This window comes from Urocampus carinirostris, chromosome 8 (genome assembly GCF_059441175.1).
Source record: "Urocampus carinirostris isolate Australia breed hairy pipefish chromosome 8, RoL_Ucar_1.0, whole genome shotgun sequence".
Lineage (NCBI taxonomy): Eukaryota > Metazoa > Chordata > Actinopteri > Syngnathiformes > Syngnathidae > Urocampus > Urocampus carinirostris.
In genome coordinates, this window is record NC_142356.1 from 43,843,258 (window position 1) to 43,864,847 (window position 21,590).

Here is a 21,590-nt window from a genome sequence, read left to right on the forward strand (position 1 = left end):
TTAGTCTCTATTGCAAATATATCCTTTTGTTAAAAGCATTTTGGAACCCAAATTAACACGTAATCCCCAAAATTATGTTCTGCTTATAGAATAGAATAGAACAGAATAGAATAGAATAGAATAGAATAGAATAGAATATGGCTTTATTGTCATGAGTGATTGTCCTGGACAATCAATGCTTGGCAGTGGCTCAGGAGGTAGAGTGCTTGTCTTGGGATCAAGAGATCGCAGTTCGAATCCCGGCTCCTCCGTGTTACATGTCGAAGAGCATGGGCAAGACACTGAACCCCTAATGCCCCCAATAAGCAGGTTAGCGCCTTACATGGCTGCACGGCCGCTATTGGGAAATGTGAAGCACACTGAAAAGCGCTTTGGGAAGTCTTGACCTGAAAAGCGCTATATAAATGCAGATCATTTCATTTCATTTCATCTGAAAGTGGACATAAGGGGAGTCTCTTATGTTGATAAATATTGCACTTTTTTCATTTATTTAGCTGTACATTGAATGAATTGAGTATTATACGTCATCAATTTATATAATTAGAATTGTTTTAAGTGTCATTGATATGAATGTTGTGAAACATTGTATGCAACGAGATTAGACATGGCACTCCAGGGTAAAACATGTAATAAAGACTTTGAAGAGTGATAAAAGACCATCAGGATGAATAGGCAAAGAAAACACAACATAATAGTGCTTTAAAAACTAAGTTATAATAATAATAATAATGCAATGAAGTGGAAAAAAAGTGGCAAAAAAAAACACAACATAATAGTGCTTTAAAAAATAAGTTATAATAATAATAATAATGCAATGAAGTGGAAAAAAAAAAGTGGCAAAAAAAACCCACAACATAATAGTGCTTTAAAAACTAAGTTATAATAATAATAATAATAATGCAACGAAGTGGAAAAGTGCATTGTAACAAAAGTACAATTGAAAAAAATGCAATGACATTTAGTGGCAGCAATTTAAAAAAAAAACTCACAAATACACACAGTGTATATAGAGATTTTTTTTTTCTTCCACTGTATAGTGCAATTTTTGTTTTTAAGAAAAACTTAATTCAATCCTAATACAACACATCTGAATGGTACAACTGTTATCAAAATGTGTTTATCTTAGTTGCTTAACTAACAAAAAGATTTTGAGGTTAGTTCAACACTTGAGTTAAAACTTAGAAGTACTTCCTCTTCCTTTAGAGCAGGGGTCTCCAACGTGGTGCGGTCGGACAATAGGGTTCCCCCTAAGGACAGCAGAAGTGCCCCGGGATCTATTCTGAAAATAGTTTACCAGTGCTGCGTCATCGTGATTATCTAGTAAATTGATTTTGACTTGTTGACTGAATTTATTTAACCCTATTTCCAATAGTTAAAGTTGGTGTCCATAAGTTCAAAAATATTCTACCTACTGATGCCATCTTCTGGCTGAAATAATTCCAACTGTATTTGAAACATTCCTTTTCTTACTTTTACCATTTTCATCCTACAATTACAAAAAACAACTAGCACGCACGTGCAGTAAGTATTCAAAACCCCCCCCCACCTGCCTCTGTTAGTCTAGCCTAGTGCGCTTTGTAGCCGGAATGCCAATGAAAAAAGTAAGCTAAAATCAAATAGGCGCGGTAAAAAAAATATACAAAGACTCTTTGAGCTCAATTGGGATTTATTAAAGCATACTTGATACAGAAAATATTCAAATTAAAACTTTCGAAGAAAACCTAAAACTATGCACCCCACCTTTGAGCAGTCTAAAATAAAGCTTTAATTGAGAGTTAAAGCAGAGTTTACACCACTATTACATCGACAGGGTGCACGATGTGTGTGTGTGTGTGTGTGTGTGTGTGTGTGTGTGTGTGTGTGTGTGTATGTGTGTGTGTGTGTGTGTGTGTGTTTGTGTGTGTGTGGGGGTTGCCGAAGTGACATTTCCACATTAACCCCTGGTTTTGGTCCACGTCAGCAGTGATACCTTTGTAAATAGTTGATTGCATTAAAAAAAGTCCAAACAACACCCTTATTATCTTTTTGACTTGATCATTCCCTTGCAATAGTTTCCTTAATTATTGCATAGGGAACCCAGTTTGATAAGCATTTCTAAAATAACTTTTGCTATTTCTGTGTTATTGCCGGGTCAATTAATGGGAGTAAGGTTATATGGACTCAGTCAACCACAAAAAAGAAAATAATTTTACTAGAAACATCACAATGACCCAACAATGATTAGCTATTTTCAGAACAGTTATGCGAGAAGCTCAGCTGCCTTATGAGAGATTCTATCTGGATTTTCTAGATTATTTCAGCCCTCAGAATAAAGAAAACCTGTTTGTTTTAATTAAGCGTACTGCCTGTAAATGTAATTGCGCAATTCAGTACAGATTGATTATAAAATAATTCATCTACTGTACACTGCATTAACTGGTAGATTTCTAAGGCAACTTTTTGGTACATGGCACGCATACACAAAACATAAACACACAGCAGTGACACTGCATCTCACGATTTTTGTAAGGCAATTGGGATATATTCAATGTTATTTTAAACAGATAATGATAAACTTCAACTGAACCGGATTATGCCAAATCTTGATTTACGTCAACTGCCCTTATATCTGGCAACCTTAGCTGAATGCCTCATGTATTAATGTTTGTATTTTTCCTTGTTATGGGGTAATAATTGACTTAAATTGTCTTTGTTGTCATTGATGTGTGAATGGGTGAGTGCTAATCACATTGTAAAGCGCTTTGGGAGGTCTTCAGTGACTTGAAAAATGCTATATAAAAGCAGACCATTTACCATTCAGGGGTCATGTGGGGAGGCAGGGCCGTAAACACATCCACACTCTCCCTGACAAGCTTTACCCTTATTGCTTCCACTCATCATTTCTTATCACACCCTTCTTCTTTTTTCTGGTCTGCCCTCCATTTTGTCTTATTCCTTATCAACCGAGAAAGAGAAGAAAAAAGGTGGTGTTGTGGGGGCAGGGGGGTTACCTGCCTTGTGTGGCCCCACCTCTCTTTCCTGCCCATCGAGAATGACTAAACACTAAAGCAACTTCGCTTAACCTCCACACTCACCAGAATAGAAGCAAGCGGGCAGTTTCTCTGACGACTTAAATAAAAAATCAGAAAGAATCAAGCGACGAAAGCATTTGACCTCCAGTTGATATCTGCATCCTTCAGTGTGCACCCCCATTCCCCCAGGTCAGTCTACTCTAACTTTCACCTTCGATTTTACCGTCTAAAAGATATTAACACCCCGGCTAACTGAAAAATAGCATTATTTTTCTTCGTAATCTTACAGCAGGGTTGCCCTGAGGATCCCTAAGAACACCTGAGTATCCCAAGGACCGCTTCTATAAAAAGCTCATTGGTGAAAAGTCATTGTGATTTTCTAGGACATTTGTGTCAAACCAGTGGCGTCACATAGACATGCGTCTCATGGGGGCATATCAAATGCATGGGGGGGATGTTTTTTTCATCTGGTGATTGGTCAATTTATGCTTTTTTCCCCCATGGATTCTGTGTCGTTGACACTAAATTTGTTGACTATATAAAGCGTTAAAATTGTTTCGTCTTTTATCTTTTTATTATTATTATTATTATTATTATATCTTAATTGATGTTTCCAGTACAGTATAGATTTTTTTTAAAAACATATGCATTTTTCGTGTGTAATATGACATTATTGTTGGCAATATACTGACACTAGTGGTTAAGGGATCCAATCACCTACCAACCAACTAACCAATATACTGATCAAAGGAACCCTTTCTTTTTTCGTGTTTTCTTTTCTTTTCTCTCTTTTTTTCCTGTGTCTTTCTTCTTTTTAATTTCCTTTTTTCTTATTTTGTTTTTTTCACTAGCTTTTTAGTTCTGTTCCTTGTTTTTTTTCTTCCTTTATTGTGTTTTGTTCTTGCTTTCTCTGTTTTTCTATTCTATTTTTGTTCTTCTGTTGTTTGCTTTCTTACTGTTGTCTTTTAAAATTTCTTTTAGCCTTTTTTGTCCTCTAAAGTCATTTTGTGCGTAATGCTACATAATAAGGTGTAATATATGGATTGAAACAACTAAAACAACCCGAGGACCCGTTTGGGAGCTGAAAGGGCTGTCTCCTTTTAGGATACCGAGCCGAAAGAGGGGCCTCTCAAATTAGATAGAATTCCCATCATTACAAGCTTATTTGACTGCTATTATTATATACTACTATTATACAAATGGGAGAGCATATGCCCTGCTCAGGCTGCCGACAATAGTACATCCACTTTTCTTTGGGTGGGCAGAGCGTGTCCGTTAGTGGGCACTACACACGCCTGCTCACACTCCACGTAACATCCCAGTGTCAAATTAATATTAATCGAGGGTCACATTAGCACCATGGCTGTCTGCAAAAGGGCCTGATAAAACTTTTAAATGTAACCACTAATGTTAAATATATTAATATTATGATATGTATACTTATTCAAGTGATAAACATTGTGGTTGCATTGAAGAAATATAGCTTCTTATATATAATAAAATTCTAACTATATATAGCGGCACGGTGGATGAGTGGTTAGTGTGTTTTGAGGTCGAATCCAGCTACCAGCCTTCCTGTGCTGAGTTTGCATGTTCTACCCGTACTTGCGTGGGTTTTCTCCAGGCACTCGAGTTTCCTCCCACATTCCAAAAACATGCATGTCAGGCTAATTGGCTGGTCGAAACTGTTGAGTTGAGTTGTTGTATGTCTCTGTGTGCCCTGCGACTGTATGGCAACCAGTTCAGGCTGTCCCCTGCCAACTAGGCAAAAATACATAACCTATCATACCAAAGTAATTTTGTATTTATTATAGGTTAAGAAATTTGTATTTCTTCTACATAGTGCAATTCCTTCTTAGATTGCCGCCATGTTTCTCTGCAGTCTTGCTGCGTCTTGTGGAAATGGTTTTGTTCACAGTGCCATCTAGTGGTCAACTATTACACAGTTGGGCTTTAAATACATGATCTATTCTTTAAAATAAATCTCTTTAAAATAAGCCTTTAACAGTGTCTTCATACGAGGCAGATGGTTTAGTGCAGGTGTGTCCTAAGGGCTGTAGGGGTGCCTGTTGACCTCTGAAAAAAAGCTCAGCCAGGCATGGTGATTGAGATTTTCTAGTCATTTTCTATATATATATATATATATATATATATATATATATATATATATATATATATATATATATATATATATATATATATATATATATATATGGGCAGGGGACACCCTGAACTGGTTGCCAGCCAATCGCAGGGCACACAGGGACAGACAACTCACTCGCTCATTCACACCTAGGGACAATTTGGACTGGCCAATTCACCTGAAATGCATGTTTTTGGAATGTGGGAGGAAACCGGAGTGCCCGGAGGAAACCCACGCAAGCACGGGGAGAACATACAAATTCCGCACAGGAAGTCTGGAGCTGGATTTGAACACACGCAGGAGGTTCCCATGACTTGAACTGTGCCGCACATGCGCTAACCACTGCGCTGCCGTGCTGCCCCATATATATATATATATATATATATATATATATATATATGGTAAATGGTAAATGGTCTGCATTTATATGGCGCTTTTCAAGTCAATGAAAACCTCTCAAAGCACTTTACAATGTGCTTCACACTTACCCATTCACACACTCACACACCAATAGGGAGTCAGCTATGGCTGCTCAGTAACAAAAAAGGTTAGTTACCCCCAGATTACATTGTAGTGAGATGCTTCGAAATTTAGCTTTCAGTATGTCAAAAAGCATTGATTGGAATATTATTGACCAGAATTGTTTGTTTTGCGAGCCAGTCGGTGAAAAAGGAATGTGGAACACCCAAACGATGAATCGGACTGCATATCGTTATGACCTTTACAAAGGAACCAGTGGAGTGGCATGGTTATATAATATACATTGTACATTGTGTGTGTGTGTGTGTGTGTGTGTGTGTGTGTGTGTGTGTGTGTGTGTGTGTGTGTGTGTGTGTGTGTGTGTGTGTGTGTGTGTGTGTGTGTGTGTGTGTGTGTGTGTGTGTGTTAAGGGTGGAAATCTGTAAAAAACAATGCAATCACCTGGTTTCCTGGTTGGTCAGCGTATAATCTGTGGACTTTCACCGCTTTGTTTTGTCAGTGCCTATAGGCTGGATGTCAAACTTACTTGAGCTACTTTTTGAAAAGGTAATGAAAATAAAATTGCTCTAATCAAGTTTATGTTTGATTTATGTGCAGTTCTTTTTTCTTTTACCTTTGAGCTTTGAACACACACCAAAACAGCCACCTGCTTGCCATGTGATTCAGATTCAGATTCAGATTCAGATCTACTTTATTGTCATTCTAGTACACGTGTATACAGAACGAAATGTCGATGCATCTGACCCCCACAGTTTCCTTGAATGTACAGATATAAATAATGTTGTATTGTATTTTGGCTACGTATAGTATTTTACCATAGTGCCGATAGTGCAAGAAGAGTAGCTAACCAGATGTGCAAAATGGGCAGTCAGGTTAACAAGTCAGGTACACAGTAACATTAACACTGTAACAATAACGCTGTAATTACAATAGTGCAGAGAGCAATGTGCAAGGAGTGGCAAGCTATAAAAAAAACTGCCAGTAGTGCAAAAAGTCAGATTAGCAGCCGTTTAGATTTAAGTTAACTATATGTTAGATTGACCATTTAACAGTCTAATGGCCAGGGGGACTAGACTATTGCGGAGCCTGGTGGTCCTGCACCGCACACTGCCGTACCTCTTCCCAGAGGCTAGCAGAGTGAACAGTCCATGATGGGGGTGAGAGGGGTCCCCGGTAATGTTTTTAGCATGGGATAGGCAGTGCTTCTGGCCAATGTCCTGAATGGAGGGAAGTGTAGTCCCGATTATTTTCTCTGCTGTCCTCGTTATGCTCCTCACACTACCCCAGTCGGTAGCGCTGCAGCCTCCACACCACACAGAGATACAGCTGGTCAGGATACTCTCTATGGTGCCCCTGTAGAATGTAATGAGGGAGGGTGGGGGCAGGTGGGCTCTCCTCGTCCTCCGCAGGAAGTACAGGCGCTGCTGTGCCCTCTTAACCAGTGATGCAGTGTTCACGGACCAGGTGAGTTTGTTTGTAATGTGCACCCCTAGGAACTTGATACTGATGCTGCCCCTTTAAAAGGAGCTGGACTTGGGCCGCATGGATTTGATCTACATATCACGTCAAAGTCACCAAACGGGGCCTGAATTATGCTTTGGAGGGTTATTTTCATGATTTCATTGCTAAGAATTTTGGTAAAAAGCTTCAGCTAGTCTAAATCTAAGCTACATATTTTCCAAGGACAAACTGCGTAGCATTGACAACATTTGTTATCTCAGGCTTTTACAGGTAAGTTAAAGAAACTAAGCTCCAAAGGTTAACGTACAAGCTAGGTTCACACTGTAAAATCCGATTTTTTTGTGAAATTCAACATTGACTCGAGCCCTTTGGACAACAGCTAACAATCACGTATGATTACCCATAGCATATAACAGGCCAGTGAACTCCCAGTAAACAAACATGATGTATAATGCAGCCAAGAGCTAACGTTATGTTAATGTTATAAATACCTTTATATTTCTCTTCAGCGAAGTGACAATACGTTGCTTCAAAAACTGTGTCGACTAACTTAGAACAAATGCAGACATCCTTATTAAGTTTACCTACGTTCAGTTGGTGCTGTGGTCGATGCATAACTTTATTTCGAACAAGAGAAAATACAGGAATTGAACTGAAACAATTAAAAAGACAAAAAACAAAGTTAACTTTATCCAAAGCAGACACTTGTTTTGATTTAGGAAAAGGCTTAAAATTACCCCCCATCACCGAGCCTCTAAAGATACTTTGTATCAGTTTTGCATGTACCAAATGCACACCATTTAACCATTTTAAAGTTTAAAATGTTAGAAAAACCCCACAAAAAAACGAACAAAAACTGATAAATTGCAATGAACCTTAATAGATGTGCCATCTGAGGTTGTCCGACTCTATTGAGTTGGCTGTGCGCACTGTGTTTGGCTCGTTGCGTTTGAAGGCGGGGCTTAGCCATCGGTCAATTCGCTTTTTTTTCTGTAGTCGCCCTCGTCTATAATAATGGTCTGCAACCTGTCGTCAACCAATTAATTCCAGGAATGCATCAGGCCAAAAAGCCAAAGCTCCTTTTTGGCTCAAGCCACAACAAAAAAGCTGCTCATATTGATATTTTGAGGAAAGTTTGTTGATTTCGCAGCCGAGATCATCACTTTATCTTGGTATCTTTTATTAAGGTCTGAATCTGGCTCAGTCACACAATCCTAATACTGTTTGGAATTAAAGGGTTTCATCGCTGGGTTTTTGAGCCATTCGAAGAGGCATGGGGGTTCTTGAGGTAAATGAGCTGGAATCATCCCTTTGCTGTCAAGCGGGCAGTCGCGTACACTCTGTCTGATCTGGAATTCTTCTGAGGGGCTCTCCAACTATGGGGGGTAAAGGGCAGAGGTGGGTAGTAACAAGTTACGTTTACTTGAGTAAGTTTTGGGACATTTTGCACTTCTTGGAGTATTGTTAAATCATATAATTTTTACTTTTACTTGTGTAGCTTTGTCAAGAAGAAGCTGTACTTTTACTTAATGTACTACATTATTCTACATTGAAGCCGTTACTTAAGTAAGTACACGCATTCCTCCTTCGCTTGTTTTCTTGTTCTGAGAGGCTCTCACTGAAAGCTGGGCTCTGAGGGCAAAAGCCCCGCCCCTGTTAAAGAGCCACGCAGATAGCAAACGGCTGTGCGCGTATGCGATCTGCCAAAAGTAAAAGTAGAAAAATAACTGCACAGAAATCAAACTTAAACTGTAGTTTATTTAGTTTACCTTATCAAAGGGTTACTATTTTATTTTTAAAAATGCATGCTGCATTTTTTGCACTCTTTTTGTTGCCCAGGTTATACACGTTTGATTTTTCCCAACCGTCATAATAAAAATGACTTCAAAAATTGGCATTTCTTTTATTTTATCTAAAAAAAAATAATCAGTAATTCTTTAATACAATAACGAAGTTAAACTTGAGGCGGTATACAACAGAGTAGTCACGTCATTCTCCTTAGGATGTGCTGCATCCAACTTGGTCATTTTGATGGTAGACTAATATAGATACATACAACATGTGTTGCGCTCATTAAAAGGCTTATAGGGTTGGTTGGTTGGTTGGTTGGTTGGTTGGTTGGTTGGTTGGTTGGTTGGTTGGTTGGTTGGTTGGTTGGTTGGTTGGTTGGTTGGTTGGTTGGTTGGTTTGATCCCTTAACCACTATGTTCTTAGGGGCACCATTTCCTGTGCCGTGTCTTGGGCAAGTACAGTCTGGTGGTACCCATCTCTCTCCAGGCCAACATATGTTTCCACCCGATCTCGAACCGGGGACCTTCTGCCTAAGGCTTTTAGTTTGTTGTGGCTCCTGACTATTTCTTTTTTTTTGTGGTCCAATATGGCTCTTTCAACAATTTGGGTTGCTGAGCGCTGGGCTAGTTTGTTGTTTTGCCTGCAGAGCCTGTTAAACTACTAAGGCTTTAAATGTGTTACCTATGCTTTTTTATTTCTTTGATTTATACAATTATTATTTTATTGTTTATTAAAGTACTTTAATTCACTTTGATTATTGTAATCTGTTTTATGAATTAAATTTAATATATTGTTGATTGAATGGACTTTGGTGATCTGATTGAATGTTTTTTTTAAAATAAATCAGTAAATGAGTTGTTGCTACATGTATGCAGTTCTTGAATAGAGTTTTCACAAAGAACTAAGAGTGAACAAGTAATGATTTACAGTGAAGAAAATAAGTATTTGAACACCCTTCTGTTTTGCTATTTCTCCCATTTAGAATTCATGGAGGGGTCTGAAATTTTCATCGTAGGTGCATGTCCACTGTGAGAGAGATCAACTAAAAAGAGAAATCCAGAAATCACAATGCATGACTTTTTAACTATTTATCTGTGTGATATAGCTGCAAATAAGTATTCGGACACCTGAGAAAATGAATTTTAATATTTTTTACAGTCGCCTTTGTTTGCTATTACAGAGGTCAAACGTTTCCCGTAGTCTTTCACGAGGTTTGCATGCACTGCAGGAGGGATCTTGGCCCACTCCTCCACACAAATATTCTCTAGATCAGTTAGGTTTCTGGGCTGCCGCTGAGGAACACAGAGTTTAAGCTCCCTCCAAAATTTTTGGATTGGGTTCGGGTCTGGAGACTGGCTATGCTAGAACCTTGATATGCTTTTTACAGAGCCACTACTTGGTTTTCCTGGCTGCGTGCTTTGTCAGGAAGCACGCAGCCACGACCCGTATTCAATGCTCGGATGGAGGAAGGTTGTTCCCAAGAATCTCACAATACACGGCCCCAGTGATCCTCTCTGTATTGCAATGCACTCGTCCGGTCCCATCTGCAGAAAAACACCCCCAAAGTGTGATGCTCCCACCCCCATGCTTCAGAGTAGGGATAATGTTCTTTGGATTGTATGGTTCATTCTTCTTCCTCCAAACACGCTGAGTGGAATTATGACCAAAAAGTTTTATTTTGGTCTCATCCGACCACAAAACTTTCTCCCATGACTCCTGTTTCATCCAAATGGTCATATGCAAACTTAAGACGGGCTTTGACATGTACTAGTTTAAGCAGGGGAAGCTTTCGTGCCATGCATGATTTCAAACCATGGCATTATAGAAAAGAAGAGATACGCAGTCGGGGTATTTATTGACTTAAAAAAAGCATTTGATACCATTAATCATAATATACTATTAAAAAAACTGGAAAGATATGGCATCAGGGGAGTGGCTTTGAAATGGATTCAAAGTTATTTGACGGGGAGGAAGCAATATGTAAAAATGGGAGAGTTTTCATCTGAATATTTGGACATCTGTTGTGGAGTACCACAGGGTTCTATCCTGGGACCAAAGCTATTTAATTTATATATTAACGATATTTTTAATGTTCAAAACTATTGAAAATAGTAGTATTTGCAGATGACACTAACATTTTCTATTCAAATGATAACTATATGGATTTGGTAACCTGTATTAATCGTGAACAAAATTAACCTAAAAATATGGATGGATATAAATAAATTATCTTTAAATTTAAATAAAACCAAAGTAATATTCTTTGGTAATCGTAAGGCAAATCAAGATTTAGAAGTAAAAATGGATGGTGTCACAATAGACATTGTATCAGAAATTAAGTTTTTAGGGGTCATAATAGACAATAAATTAAGTTGGAAAACACACATCAGACACATACAAACAAAGGTATCTAAAAGCATTTCAATAATTAATAAAACCAAAGTTCTTTTACATTATAATGCATTGTATTTATTATATTGTTCTCTCGTTCTGCCATATTTAACATATGGTGCAGAAGTCTGGGGCAATAATTACAAAAGTTCACTACAGCCCCTTTTTATCCTTCAAAAACGTGCAATAAGAACCATACACAGGGTAGGATATCGGGATCATACCAATATTTTATTCATGCAGTCCAATTTATTGAAATTGGATGATTTAATAAAATTTTTCACTTCACAACTGTTATTTAAGGTCAACAAAAACATAGTGCCAGAAAACATACAAAGATTATTCACTCGGAAAGAGGGAAATTATAACTTGAGGGGCTGTGGTGAATTCAAAATCCCAAAGGTGAGAACCACCAGGAGAAGTATGTGTGTGTCTGTGTGTGGAGTCAGACTTTGGAATAATTTGCAAAATGAAATCAAACAATGTCCAAATATCCATGTGTTTAAATTTAAATACAAAAAAGCATTACTGGCGAAATACAGAGATGAAGAAAATGGGATATGACGGAGACTGGAAATACTGCACTTCAAACTATGGCTAACTTGTTGTTATTGTGCTATTATCACATCAGAACTGTTATAAGTATTGTGTTTATTTTTATTGATATTATCACTGGTGCCGCAGTGACATTATGCGCATTATGACGTTGAGGGATGGGTATTGCGAAGATTAGTGTATAAAATATGTGATTATTGTAACTATTATAATTATTGATATCTGACCTATGTAATAAGTATATCCATGAGATTTTGTTGTATTGGACACAAGAGGAGCTATCTATAAAATGTATTTAATAGGGAAGATAAAGGGGTAGGAAAAATAAGCATCTGCTTCTGACTACCCCTTTTCGAACATGTTGTGTGACATTATTTCGTTGTTGACTCATTGTTTTTGTCCTGTTTTTATTTTTATGTTCGAAATAAAGTTTTCATTCATTCATTCATTCATTCATTCATTCATTCATTTTAGTGTATTACCGACAGTAACCATGGAAACGGTGGTCCCAGCTCTTTTCAGGTCATTGACCAACTCCTGTTGTGTAGTTTCGGGCTGATTCCTCACCTTTCTTAGGATCATTATGACTCCACGAGGCGATATCTTTCATGGGGCTCCACTACGATTGAGATTGACCGTCATGTTTAGCTTCTTTAATTTTCTAATGATTGCTCCAACAATTGACCTTTTTTTTTACCAAGCCGCTTGGCAATTGCTCCATAGCCCTTTTTTAGCCTTGTGGAGGTTTACAATTTTGTCTCTGGTGTATCTGGACAGCTCTTTGGTCTTCACCATGTTACAAGTTAAAGTCTTACTGATTGTATGGAGTGGATAGGTGTCTATGCAATTACTGACCTCAAACAGGTGCATCTGATTCAGGATGATACATGGAGTGCAGGTGGACTTCTAATGGGCGGACTAACAGGTCTTTCAGGGTAAGAATTTTACATTATTCAGAGGTGTTCGAATACTTATTTGCAGCTGTATCACACAAAAAAAGGTAAAAAGATCATGCATTGTGATTTCTGGATTTTTATTTTAGGTTTATCTCTCTTACAGTGGACATGCACTTACAATGAAAATTTCAGACCTCCTACATGATGTCTAAGTGGGAGGAATAGCAAAATAGCAGGGTGTTCAAATACTTATTTTCTTCAATGCATATGACTGCTATTACTTCTCATTGACTCATATTTCTCTGAAGGAACAATCTGTTTACCTGACTACAATTTTTAGCTACTCTACCCAACTCTGCTTTTATGCCATTTATTTACTAGTCTGGCCCCTGTGGGAAAGTTTTTTCTTTCATGTGCTCTTTAGCTAAAAGGAGTTTGACACCCGTGCTGCAGATAGTAATAGAAAAATTGCAAAGCATAGTTTAACAAGTCATTTATACGTCACATGATCAGAATGAGTGTAGCCAATCCTCCCTTGTACGTGTTGCCCACTGCCCATTGATGGCTGGGACGGGCTCCAGCCCCCCCCCCGCGACCCTAATGAGGATAAGCGGTACGGCTAATGAGATGAGATGAGATATATATATTATATATAAGAAACTCTCTCTCTGTCTCTCTCTCTCTCTCAGCATATACTGGACTGTCTCAGAAAATTAGAGTATTGTGATAAAGTTCTGTAATGCAATTAAAAAAACAAAAATGTCATACATTCTGGATTCATTACACATCAACTGAACTATTTCAAGCCTTTTATTATTTCAATATTGCTGATTTTGGCTTACAGCTGAAAAAAACTCAAAAATCCTATCTCAAAATATTAGAATATCATGAAAAAGTATACAAGTAGGCTATTCAACTAATCACCTGAATCATCTAATTAACTCGAAACACCTTGCGAGGGTTTCCTGAGCCTTAAAAACACTCAGCTTGGTTCAGTAAACTAAATCACAAGTATGGGGAAGACTGCTGATCTGACTGCTGTCCAGAGGACCATCATTGATACCCTCCATCAGGAGGGTAAGACACAAAAAGAAATTTCTCAAAGAGCAGGCTGTTCACAGAGTGCAGTTTCAAAGCATATCCACAAAAAGTCTGTTGGAAGGGAAAAATGTGGCCGGAAACGCTGCACAACCAAGAGAGATGACCGCAGCCTTAACAAAATTGTGAAGAAGAGCCGCTTCCAGAATTTGGGGGAGCTTCAAAGACAGTGAGCTGAAGCTGGAGTCCAGGTATCAAAAGCCACAGTTCACAGACGTGTCCGGGAAATGGGCTACAATAGCCGTATTCCCATGGTCAAGCCACTTCTGAACTCAAGACAACGGAAGAAGCGTCTGACTTGGGCTATGGAGAAGAAGCACTGGACAGTTGCAGAGTGGTCCAAAGTCCTCTTTTCAGACGAAAGCAAGTTTTGCATTTCATTTGGAAGTCAAGGCGCTAGAGTCTGGAGAAAGGCCGGAGAGGAGCAAAATCCAAGTTGCTTGAAATCCAGTGTGAAGTTCCCACAGTCAGCAATGGTTTGGGGAGCCATGTCAGCTGCTGGTGTTGGTCCACTGTGTTTCATCAAGTCCAGAGTAAATGCAACTGTGTACCAAGAGATATTAGAGCACTACATGCTTCCATCTGCTGAAAAGCTCTATGGAGATGAGGATTTCATTTTCCAGCATGATCTGGCACCTGCCCACAGTGCCAAAACCACCAGTAACTTGTGCACTGACCATGGCATCACTGTCCTTGATTGGCCTGCTAATTCCCCTGACCTGAACCCCATCGAGAATTTGTGGGGTATAGTTAAGAAGAAGATGAAAGACACCAGACCTACAAATGCAAATGAGCTGAAGGCCGCTAGCGAAGCATCCTGGGCATCAATAACACCTCAGCAATGCCACAGGCTGATTGCCTCCATGCCACGCCGGATTGATGCAGTAATCCGTGCAAAAGGATTCCCAACCAAGTACTGAGTGCATCAATGGACATTTTCAAATGTTTGATTTAGTTTTGCTGTTATAAAATTATTTTTTTACTTGGTCTGAGGAAGTATTCTAATATTTTGAGATAGGATTTTTGAGTTTTTTTCAGCTGTAAGCCAAAATCAGCAATATTCAAATAATAAAAGGCTTGAAATAGTTCAGTTGATGTGTAATGAATCCAGAATGTATGACATTTTTGTTTTTTTAATTGCATTACAGAAAATAAAGAACTTTATCACAATATTCTAATTTTCTGAGACAGTCCAGTATATCTCATCTCATCTCATCTCATTAGCTGCACCGCTTATCCTCAGTAGGGTCGCGGGGGTGCTGGAGCCCATCCCAGCAATCACCGGGCAGTGGGCAGGGGACACCCTGAACTGGTTGCCAGCCAATCGCAGGGCACAGAGGGACAGACAACTCACTCGCTCATTCACACCTAGGGACAATTTGGACCGGTATTTCACCTGAAATGCATGTTTTTGGAATGTGGGAGGAAACCGGAGTGCCCGGAGGAAACCCACGCAAGCACGGGGAGAACATACAAACTCCGCACAGTTAGGCCGGGAGCTGGATTTGAACCCACGCAGGAGGTTCCCACGACCTCAGAACTGTGCCGCACACGTGCTAACCACTGCGGCGCCGTGCTGCCCATACATATATATAATATACATATATATATATAATCTCAATGTATAGCAACACGGTGGGTGAGTGGTCAGCCCGCCCCCGACACAGTTCTGAGGTCATGGGATCAAACTATAGGGGGTAAAGGGCAGAGTTACCAGCCTTCCTGTGCAGAATTTGCATGTTCTCCCCGTGTTTGCGTGGGTTTCATCCCTGCATTCCAGTTTCCTACCACATTCCAAAAACACACATGTCAGGTTAATTAGCTGGTCCAAATTAAGTTTAGCGTTGTTAATCAAGTGTTGAAGGAAAAAAAAGATTGTATAATTGTATGGCCTACACCTCTTGAGGATCAATATATTGCACTGCAGACATAATAAAATTGAACATGTGTTTCACAAAAGAGTTATCTTAAATACAAATGAATATTTTAAATACATTTGATTTAGGGTTAAATGATTGCAAACACTTAAAGTGACTAATTTAATTACTTTAAAGAAATCATGTTAAGAGAAAGATGCAGGCATGAAATGTTGCTACAATCAGAGAATCACCCTTATTTGACTCGTTGCAAGGGATAAAAAAAATTCTCTGGTTTGCATACGAGCAGGAGGAAGCGCTTCCTCGAAAGTCCGGCTCAAGCTAGCTTAAACAGGTCACTCCCGCAGGTCACATTGCTCTGCGCGACCTTTTATACACGTGACACGATACTTATTTACTTTTGTAGATGACTTGCAGAACCCGACAGACCGAGATACTGATTACCGACACTCTTTTACTGCTGACTTTATTCCTGCCGTTTTGTCTGCTTGGCAGATTTTTTTCTCTGTGTGTTTGTGTGCTAGTGTGTCCGTACCTCGAATGAGAATAAAGTCATACAGTGACATCTTTAACTTGGTTGTCCCATTTTAGTTGGCTTTCTAAATAAAGAATACTCCCCAAAAAAATAAATAATTTGTCCAGGTTTTGTAGACTGATGAACTCATGTGGGGGAGGCAGGGACTGGAAGCAGGGGGGCTTAAAACCAGAATGGTATTTATTAACAAAAGAAGGGTACCAAGAACCAAACAAACATGGATTAACTAGACAGGGAGAAAATGTCCAAGCCAGAAACCAAGACCTAAACCAGAGAACAAACGGAACAAAGGAACAATAAAACAAACAAACCTGGCGTAGTGGTAAGAGTGAAAATGAAACAACGACCTGGCGTGTGTGTAGTGGAAGCGAAAATGACACAAGGACTCCCTGTTTGTTTCCTTGTAACTTTTCTCCATGTATTTTCCTGTTTTGGTCTTTGTTTATGGTTTGGACCTTTCCTTGTTTAGTGAACCCATGTTTGTTTGTTACTTGGTAACTTATTTTGTTAATAAATACCATCCTGGTTATGAGCACCCTTTCTTCAAGTTCCTGCCTCCCCGACATGGGCCCATCATCCTCAGTTTTGTCCCTCTGGTGGTAGAGGTATGTCAGACCCTAGCATCATTCGGAGTAGGGGTGTCCAACCTTTTCAGAAAGCGGGCCAAAATTGGTAAATTAAAAATGTTTAAGGGATGACTATTAACTCTATTTATAAATAAATCTCCGGAGAAGGGTTTGCATTGTTTGGTGATCATAGGGGCGGCAGTGGCTCAGGAGGTAGAGCGCCCGTCTTGGGATCAAGAGATCGCAGTTCGAATCCCGGCTCCTCCGTGTTACATGTAGAAGTGTCCTTGGGTAAGATACTGAACCCCTAATACCTCCAATATGCAGGTTAGCGCCTTACATGGCTGCACAGCCGCTATTGGGAAATGTGAAGCACACTGTAAAGCGCTTTGGGAAGTCTTGACTTGAAAAGCGCTATATGAATGCAGATCATTTCATTTCATTTCATCATCGTTGCAACCTCGTAGCTCGCCTTTGTGGCAATTTGACTTGAAGGGTCTCATGAAAAAGCGCTGCTTCATCTTTAAAACTGCTTCCAGTTGCATCACCTTTTCACAGCTTTAGTTTCCAGTTAGCTTTTTGTAGTCTGCATGTTCTGTCTGGCAGTGCCTCTTGATATTATATTCATTTAAAATACTCCCAATTTCCTGGAATTTGTTTACCTGGAAATCCTGGAAGCGGCAGGCCTCACAGTCAACTTTCTTTTTTTATTTACAATCGCCATGTCCGAAATAGCAGGGTTCATATGGGTTCTTAAAATCCTTGAAATTACTTGAATTTTAATGTTGTGTTTTAAAGATCGGGAAAATGCTTGAATTTTGGGTGAAGTGCTTGAAAATGCCTGAAATGTTTGCCATTGCCATGGCTCTCAACAGCTTTTCAGATTTTTGGTTATTTTAATGATATAAATTATGATAGTAAAACCTTATGCACCACATTATTTAGTGTAAAACACGGAACATAAATTAAAATATTCACGGATCTACAAAAAATGTTTAAACTACAAAACAATATTAGCTTTTTACACACTGAACAGATTTAAAGTCAAATGACACAAAATCGCCCAAAATGCAAAACAATAATAGAAAATTAAAAGTATTAACTCTTTAGTGCTATAAATAAGTAATAAGCAAAACAATTGACTCTTTACAATTGTATTTTAACCAATTTAGACACAGATCCTCTGAAAAACCCTCCAACAATATATTTTAAAATACAACGTTCTTTTGATTGATGCTGGATTTCTTCCTTTAAAGGCACTCGAAAAATTGAAAAATTGGCCATGAAAAGGGTGTACAAACCCTGATTCATTTTTACCATATAGCCCACCCCTAAGTCAAATACAAGGAAATTTCGTGAGGAATGGTATATATATTTTAGGTGAGGTCTTTGTGGGAGTAGATTACACAGTTAACCATTGACAGTGCTAAAATTCAGTCACTGCCTGATGTACCTCTTGTGCTAATGTTCTTATTTCTCTCTTAATTCTCACCACTCAAATACAAATAAATACTTTAAACTTTTCCTTCGATCGCTTTGTCCACAGCTTCCACTCCCTTATCAGTTGTTTTCCTGGTCGCTAAGAAGTGGAGGTGGTTTCAATGGCAGCTGACACTCGAGCAAAGCGTTGACCACACACCAAGGCTTTAATCTTGCCCGCTTGATTTCACCCTGTCTGCTTTGGCTTGTCCTTCACTCCGCCTTTTATTATTTTCTGCTTTTGAGGGCAACAAAAGTCAAGTTCTCTCTCTGCTCTCTTAGCTGCCCAGGAAGGTGTGTGTTGTTTGTTTAAGTTAAGCTGAATGGCACAAAAAACGAAAAAAGAAAAAAACATGCATGCCCAAAGACGCTTACATCTTGTGCAGACAGGACAGAAATCCCCCAGCCCCCTAACCAGAAAGCTTCCTGTTATTTTCCACCTTCCTTTTCTGCATCCTCAGCAGAAAAGAAAACTACATTTCCCATCACCCATTTCTCTCTCTCTCTCTCTCTCTCACTCACTCACTCACTCACTCACTCACACACATATTTGTACCTGTTTAAGCTCCACCCTGATAGGGGCGAGAGTGTGTACTGAGTTACTCGTTGTACCTGCCTCCCCTGGAGGTGGTCCGCCACTCCTTGGAGCAGGCGGCCCAGCGCTGGAGTGCCGGCAAAGCCTTTGGTAGCTATTATCCCGTCTCTATTTGATCTTTTACTTATTTTTGCATTTACCTATTGTTAGAGTGGAGTAGAACAGCATAGAATAAATTAGAAAAGTCTTATTGCAACATTTTTGGACATTGTTTACAATGAGATTAGACGTGATTTTCCACATGATGTAAGTAAAATAATCGATTTAAGTAAAATACTTAAAAGATAAAAATGTTAAAATAGTATTGTATCTATAGGTAATATTTACAGGTTAGTGGTTTTAGCCTGGCCTAAATTGTATGGACTTTTAAAAGTAGTGTGGTTATATTAGCAAAAAATAAGAATAAAGAAAAAGATATGGAGATCTATTTTCATATACAAAGACAGTTCTAATAAATATTACCTTGACTAAACTTGGGGCAGCACGGCAGGGCAGTGGTTAGCGCCTGTGCGGCACAGTTCTGAGGTCATGAGAGCGAACCTCCTGTGTGGAGTTTGCTTGCGTGGGTTTCCTCCCTGCACTCCGGTTTCCTCCCACGTTCCAAAAACATGCATATTAGCTTAATTGGCCGGTCCAAATTGTCCCTAGGTGTGAATGAGCGAGCAAATTGTCTGTCCCTGTGTGCTCTGTGACTGGTTGGCAACCAGTTCAGGGTGTCCCCTGCCCACTGGCCAAAGACAGCTGAGATAGGCTCCAGCACCCCCGCGACCCTACTGAGGATAAGCGATGCAGATAATGGATGGATGGATGACTAAACTTACTAACTATAACTGTTTTAGAATAGGTACTTGTAAAAGTTATAACTCAGTGTTCACATGGTTAACTCTAAATAATAATTTGTCACATTTACATATTTATTATTTTGAAAGAGTTTTTTAAATTCAAACCTGATTCTTGTTTTTAATAACATTAATTAACAATTATTATAAACTTCATTTGAAAAATACATATTTATTTTTAATAATTTTTCCGCTATTTTCTTATTGCGTTACACAATTAATACTCATCTTCATAGTGCAAATTATTTCTTCAAAGGCCAAACTGGATAATACAAGTGTAAGTATTGTAATTTTAGATCATATTAACAACTATTTCTTGATTAATGCACGCACTGGATAGTTATATTTGAAGCTTTTTTTTAAATAGCAATCATTTTAAGAGGACACCATAGACCTAATGTAAGAAAAAAAAAGATTTTTTTTTTTTAAATAATTTTTCTGATATTTCCTTTCAATATGACTCATTTAGGGATCTCCTGCATCCTGCCCCGTGATCGTTTTTTATGACATAGCATTGTTAAAACTATGTAGATAACACTGTTGACTGTTGAACAGGGTGTTCAAACGCCTCTCCCCCCTTTCTTTAGCTGGCACATACCATATTTTCTGGACTATATATCGCTTAGGATTATGAATCACTCCAGCCAAAAAAATGCATAAATAAGAAGGGAAAAACATATATAAGTCACACGGTAGTATAGGTCGCACCCCTGGACAAACTTTAAAAACAATTGTGACTTATAGTCCGGAAAACTCTGTAATAAAGACTCTGAAGAGAAAAAAGAGACTATTACGATAAATAGGCAAAAAAAAAAAATACAAGGTAGTGCTTACAAAATAATAATAATAATAATGCTATGAAAAAGAATAGTGCATCATAACAATAGTGCAATGAGAAGAGTTGCAATAACATTTAGAAGTAACAATCAAAAACAAAAACAAATACGTCACAAGGTACAGTATTTTATGGACTATAAATTTCTCTGGATTATAAATCACACAAGCCAAAAAGTGCATGATTCGGAAGGAAAAAAACACAAGTCACGCTGGAGTATAAGTCGCATGCCTGACCAAACTATGAAAAAACTGTGACTTTTAGCCTGTAAAATATGGTACTGAAAACACAATTGGCACCAATAGTGACAGTCCTGAAGTGTTTCAATCAGTCCTTTTCTTCGTGTCTATCGTCTCTGTCATTTGAAAAAAAGTACAAAATCTGTTTTTGTTTGTTAAATACGTAAAGTGTTCCTCAATGGTTTTATTTATTTAGGGAGTAATCGTTTTCTAACTCTATCAATATCAAATGTATTGTTGTCACAAAGAATATCTTAGGATGATAAGGGATAATGTACATTTTCATCAAAATTATGTGTGTCCTGCGACTGGCTGGCAGCCAGTTCAGGGTGTCCCCTGCCCACTGCCCGAAGATAGCTGGGACAGGCTCCAGCACCCCCGTGACCCTACTGAGGATAAGTGGTGCAGAAAATGAATGAATGAATGAATACATATATATTTATATATATATATATATATATATATATATTACATATTTTTATTATATTTGACTTGATTTTGTTTTAAAACCAGACACTTTCAAACACAGCCTTAAATCTTAATCTTTCAAACTAGGTTGACTTTCAATTGCACTTCAGGAGTTAATGGTCTTGACCTCGTTTTTTCACATTAAAACGACGATATGTCAGTTGCATACCTGTCAAGCTCCACGGCTCCATGCCCGTACAAACTGTCGTATTTTACCGTACGAAATACAAAATAATCGTACACCATATATATATTTTTTTTTTCGGAATTATGCATGATGGGAAATCCCCAGGCGACAGACGCATGCAATTGACAAATTTGCGTTTTTCCA

The 21,590-nt window shown here is 38.5% G+C and overlaps 1 protein-coding gene across 14 annotated transcripts in view; it reads left to right on the plus strand.

Moving 5' to 3' along the window:
* Positions 1-21,590, plus strand: part of rbm47 (RNA binding motif protein 47) — a 73,893-nt gene that overhangs the window by 19,641 nt on the left and 32,662 nt on the right. The window contains exon 1 of one of the 14 annotated variants that reach the window (XM_088342807.1): positions 2,674-3,200. The exons of 12 other annotated variants lie outside the window; for them this stretch is intronic. The gene's annotated coding sequence lies outside the window, so the exon portion shown is untranslated. Of the gene's footprint in view, positions 1-2,673; positions 3,201-18,854; positions 18,969-21,590 lie in introns of those variants that run through there. One more of the 14 variants, XM_088342806.1, reaches the window with a different exon arrangement.